This window comes from Adiantum capillus-veneris, chromosome 7 (assembly GCF_014529385.1).
Source record: "Adiantum capillus-veneris isolate H3 chromosome 7, ASM1452938v2, whole genome shotgun sequence".
Lineage (NCBI taxonomy): Eukaryota > Viridiplantae > Streptophyta > Polypodiopsida > Polypodiales > Pteridaceae > Adiantum > Adiantum capillus-veneris.
Window position 1 is genome coordinate 52,484,024 of NC_140937.1, and position 6,328 is coordinate 52,490,351.

The following is a 6,328-nucleotide window of genomic DNA, read 5'->3' on the forward strand; positions in this document are numbered from 1 at the left end:
CCTTGTGACCTAGGTGATGCCATGAAGATGGAAGGCTTCATGCACCACAAACATAACATAAACTTGAAGAAAGCTTTAACTATCCCAAGCCTCAGTCCCAAGACCTCAAACACCTTCGAAGGTGGAGAGAGCTAGCAGGGAATGAGGGTAGGGAAGAGGAAGAAGAAACATTTCGTAGGAGAAAGAATTAGTTCCTCACTTATCATACTCTTGTTGCTAGCATACATAATAGCATAGTAATGAAGAAGAAGGATATGGCAAGCTTAAGCATTGAAGCATGGCTCTTGGTTGGATTTGCACTCCATAGCCAAGAGTGTTGGTGTAGGCTCTCAACCTCTACTTGCTTGGAGAGGGAGCTCTTGCACTTTGCATATCACACAATGAGAGTGCTTGTGAGTGTGTATGGGTGAGTATACCCCCTAGGCACCCCCCTAGCTTGCTTGGGTCGACCCCCCCTTGTAGCTCATGCCTGAAGCTCATTGGACCCCTCCAGGCCTAGCCAATCACAAGCAAGAGCCATTACAAGCAACATGGGTAGCCTTGGGACAAGTGTCCCCCTTTCCCCTTTGAGAGAGAGGACTTGATAAATGCTAAAACAATTAGATAATTCATGTAATTTATCATTGGACCCCTTTGAAGCCTAGCCAATAGGCTTCAAGCAACACATGAAGGTAACATGGGTAGGGGCCTGACATGTGTCCTTGCTGCCTCTTCAAGTTGGGCTTCCCTTGTGTGTGTGAGTGGGTGTTCTCTCTCTAGCCCCTAGGAAAAGGGCTCGCCCCCCCTCTTGTAGGAATGCTTTTGACTTTTAGGTGATCAAGCACCTTACTCACCAAGCATGACAAAGCACTTGAACTAGGGGGTGTTCCCACAAGCATCTCAGGCAAGCTTCTCAAGGCACCTCAAGTACTTTAATCATGCAGCAAGTCAAGCACCTCAAGCATGGAGCCAGTCAAGCACCTCAAGCATCTTAATCAAGCACCTCAAGCATGACAAGCACCTTGAGCTTGGGCTAGGTTCCCACCTCAAGCTCAGCCCTAGCTTACTTAAGGTCAAAGGACTTTTACACACATTTATTGGAGGTCTTCAATGAAGCTAACCCTAAGGTCTTATGCTCCATTGGTTAGCCTTGCTCTTTGATAGACCATCTCCCTTTTGGGCCCCTTTACCATTGGCCCCGTGTTGAGATAGATCTATAAGCACATACCTATATCTTAACACTTGTTCCCGTTTATTCTCCCACATTAAGTGATCAATTTAATATGAGAAAATCATTTGGGTTAGTTAGATATTAGATTTTATGACATTACCTCTCTCTTGAAATCATAGTTGTCCTCGACTATGAGGTAGAAAAGATAAAGTCTTAGTCATTAGTCAATCGTACTTAGCGGGTAAAGGATCCCTTTTTACCCTATGACATCTTTCCAAGATGGATGACTAATCCATTTGGTGCTTGGGAGACATAGCTGCCGCAAGCATGTCTGCTCTTTAGTCCATTTTATTCTCCCAAAGTAGAGTGACAAATTCTACTTGGTGTTTGAGAGACGTCGTCATCACAAACATGATTCTAAGCATGCATACTAGTTAAATTTTGTGCACAATTAAAAAGAGGACTAGTCATATAAGACAAAAACATGAGTTATTTAAAAGAAATTTGTACATTTGCTTACTCTAATGTAGCATTGTAAGCATTGACAAGGTTCATACTATCCTTAAGTTGTACTTCTTGCATCCATTTAGCATCTTCAAAAGGATAATTTTTGAACTTAATAAGATACCGTCGGATAATCTTACCATGTCGTAGTACCTTGTCTTCATGCCGAAGGATAGCTTCGGGTTGTAGCACCTCTTCTTGGTCTTCAACTTCGGGAGGGTCTTCAATAATTGGTTCAATTGGTGGCTCTCCTTTGTAGGGCTTAAGTAAGCTTACATGAAAGGCATTGTGTATAAGCCAATGGTTGGGCAACTTGAGTTGATAAGCCGTCTCATTGATAGGCTTCAAGATTTGGAAAGGACCATAGTATCTTTTTGCTAGTTTAGCATAATACTTTTGATGGCCCGTAGGATTTTTGCCCGTCGTTTGCCTTAATCGAGCCTTAGGAAACTTGAGTAAGACCCAATCATTTTCTTTGAACATTAAGGCTCTTCTGTGCTTATCAGCAGCAGCTTTTTGCCTTTGTTGAGAGATGGCTATAGCCTCCCTAATCTTTTGAAAAGATTCTTGTAGGTCACGGCTATACTCATCGGTGGCGAAGATTTTCCCATGTACTTTCAGTAGCAAGGGACTTTTAGGTCTTCCTTCTATGATCTCAAAAGGTGCTTTGCCCGTAGAAGTATGTACAGTATTATTGTAGGCATACTCTACTAGCGGTAAATACTTTTCCCATTGTGAGCGTTGATCTACTTCGGTAACATAAGTCTTGAGTAGATCGAGTATCGTAAGATTGGCTATCTCACTTTGGCCATCCGTTTGTGGGTGATAGGCCGAAGAGAAATTCAATCTTGTTCCTAGATTTTCAAAGAGACCTTTCCAGAAATTACTGGTCATTCTAGGATCTCTATCTGACACGATGGATGTGGGTAATCCATGGTGTTTGAAAATCTGAGATATGAAGAGAGTTGCCATTTGATGTGCCTTAATAGTCTTTTTGACAGGAATAAAATGTGCTTGCTTGCTAAACCTGTCGACTATTGTCCATATTCCTGTATTCCCATGGATAGACTTGGGTAATCCAAAGATGAAATCCATGGATATACTTTCCCATGGTGAATTTGGAATAGGCAATGGCTGGAGTAATCCAGGTTGCTTCCCTCTATCATACTTGGTCTTTTGGCATACTACACATTTTGAAACATACTCTTGTATGTCCACTTTCATGGTAGGCCAATAGAAATACGTCTCTACTCCTCGGAGAGTAGGTTGAATACCTCTATGCCCTGCATATGGAGGAGCATGGGATTCATACATAACCTTCTCACGAAGGGAATGGGTAACACATAGCCTATTGCCGTGAAGAAGATAACCATCCTGCAAGGTGAATGGTTCCTCTTTCTTCCCCAAAGCAAGGGCTGACATTATGTCTCTAAAGTCAGGGTTAGTAGCATACTCATCTATCATAGAGGATAGATCATTGTGAGTAGCTATAGACACCGCATTAACTTTTGGTCGTCGTGAAAGTGCATCGGCAACTTGATTGTGCTTACCAGCTATGTGAGCAATATGAAAATTAAATTGCGAAAGAAAATTTGCCCACCTCATTTGTTTGTCAGAAAGCTTGGTTTGCGTCATGAAATACTTGAGACTTTGGTGGTCGGTTCGTAGGATAAATGGAGTCCCCAATAGGTAGTGCTTCCATGTGTCTAGGGCATGTAGAACAGCTAAAAGCTCTTTCTCATAAATGCCCAAGACTCGTTCATCACCATTGAGCCTTCGGCTCTCATATGCTATGGCATGCCCTTCTTGAAGCAAAACCGCTCCAAGGCAATCACCACAAGCATCACATTGGACCTCAAAGGGCTTTGAGAGATCCGGAAGCACGAGGACTGGTTGGGAAGTAAGCTTCTCTTTGAGTTCTTCAAAAGCATTTTTCTCCTTAGCAGTCCATACAAACTTAACGTTCTTCTTGGTTAAGTCGTGTAGTGGTCCTGCCACTTGAGAGAATTTTGCTATGAAGCGTCTATAGTATGCACACATACCAATAAAGCTTCTTAGCTCATGTAGATTCCTTGGGTTAGGCCATGATTTTATTACCTCTAACTTTGATGGATCCATACGAATACCATCGTGAGAGATAATATGGCCTAGATATTGAATCTCTTGAAGGAAGAATTCACTTTTCTTTTGGTTGAGAAAAAGTTTGTTCTCCCTCAAGGCTTGAAAAATCACTTGGAGATGTTGCTTATGTTCCTCCAAAGACTTGGAGTAGATGATGATATCATCGAAGAACACTCCAGTGAATTTTCGATATGGTCTAAAAATTTTCTCCATCAAACGATTGAACGTAGCTGGTGCATTAGTCAAGCCAAAAGGCATGACTAGATATTCATAAAGACCAAATGTTGTGCGAAACGCGGTCTTTAAGATATCCTCATCCACTATCCTTATTTGATGATAGCCACTCTTAAGGTCAATCCTACTGAAGTAGGTAGAGCCTTGTAGCTTATCAAACAGATCTTCTACCCGAGGTACGGGAAATATGTTTTTAATAGTGATATGGTTTAGTGCTCGATAGTCCACACACATACGGTATGTACCATCTTTCTTTTGCACTAAAAGGACTGGAGAACAAAAGGGAGAGGAACTAGGCCTCACCATCCCTTTGTCTACTAGCTCTTGTACTTGCCTCATGATCTCCTCTTGTTGAGCTTGTGAGACTCGATAAGGAGGTTTGTTAGGCGGTGAGCTTCCTGGAAGGAGCTCAATACGATGGTCATCATCCCCTCGTTTCGGAGGTAGGTCCTTAGGGATATCATCGATGAACACATCTTGGAATCCTTTTAGAAAAGTAGACAAGTCTAACTCTTCTTGATTCCTATCATTTTCATTTGATGAAACATTATTAGCTTTTAGAGACTCTTTGACATAAATCATGTACACAGAAACTGAGATCTTCATTGATTTATCAAAAGAAAGAGGATTTACAAGTGGAATAGTGAGACCACGCTCACTAGCATCTACATACATGTTCTTTCCCCTGTAGGTGAAGTAAATTCTCCTTTCAGGGAACTTCATGTTGGCAGCCATGCGATCAAACCATGGTGCCCCTAGGATAACATCCTGATGTTGGAGGGGAGAGATGAAGAAGTCTTCTTTGTCGACATAGCTTTGGACATGTAGCCTCAACTTCCCAATCAAGGGAGTAACGGAGGCTTGTTGTCCCTTGAAAGCTGCATCAGCTGTTACTATATCTCCCATCTCAAAAGCTTGAATGCCCAACTTGGTGTCCAACTCTATTGATATGAAGTTGAGAGTAGAGCCAGGGTCAAACAAGATGAAGGCATCATGCTCTCGTACCTTTCCCCAAGCATAGGAGAGTGATGATCCTTTGCAATGAGCATCCTCTTTTGGAGCTTCGATGGTGGAAGCCCTAGGAGTCTCATTGCGAGTATTCTTCTTGGGGCAAGAACGATAGCCATGTCCTTGCTCCCCACACTTGAAACACTTATGGTCCTTGCGAAAAGCTTCAAGCTCTTCAGGAGAGAGTTTGTTTTTACCTTTGTAAACTCCCTTCTCCTTGGACCGATTGTTGTTGTTGTTGTTGGAAGTGCCTTGGGAATTATTTTGAGCATTGGATTTCCCCTTTGCATCATTTTTATCTTTGTTTTCCATGGGCTTGACATTACGTCTAGCCCCTTGATGGAAATTGATGCGTGAAGCAACCATGGTGTGGTGGATTACTTCGGTAATAGTACCGGGCCATTGAGAGTTGATATATTCGGCCATCTCTTCAGGTAATCCCGCACAGAATTGCTGTCTTTGCTCGGCAAAGTCTATCTTTTGAAAGACAGTAGCTTTGAGATGTAAATCCCAAAACTTATCTACATACTTGTTGATAGACTCATGAGAGAGGAGCTTCAAGCCGCGCCATTCGGTAAGAACTTTATCTTTAGTATCGCTTGGAAGAAATTGCTTCATGATGGAAACTCGTAGAGTTTTCCATGTCTTTGGGGCTTCTCCATTGCCACGAAGGCTAGCCCACCATTGACGAGCTGATTTTTGGAAGTGCATAGCTACATGGTGTAGCTTGGAGGACTCTGTGAAGCCCTCGTCCCCAAAGGCCGCATCAAATTGCTGGATGAAGGCCAACACTTTGTCGGTAGCACCAAAGGTGCCATCGTAGGTGAGAAAAGAGATACTCTTTCCTCCCTCCTTGAACTTCTTTAGCTTTTGTGACCTTCGCCATGCAGGAAATGATTTGCGATGCCCTCCCCTCTTGTATTCTCTAGGAGAATAGCCATAACTTTCATCGGAAGAGAAGGAAGGTGAAGAAGAAGGAGAAGAGGGTGACCTCTTCCTAGCCCTTTTCTTCCTTTGTTTCCTCTCTTGCCTTTGAGAGTGATGAGGAGAAGGACTATGGGTTGCTCTTTTCCTCTTGGGAGGAGTAGGCGATCGTTTAGACCGCCTTCTTCGTGGAGCCACATCTTCAGAAGAACTTAGACTTTCATTGCTTTCTTTCTCTTTGGATTCCTCCTCTCGAATGGGAGAGAGTCTTCTTTTGGGGGTCTCTTCAAGAGGCCTCCTAAGCTCTCTCTCCTCTTGGAGAGGAAGGGAAATTCCATAGGCACGAAGTTGTTGAGTAACTTCGGCTTGCAAGGTAGGGTTGCCCAT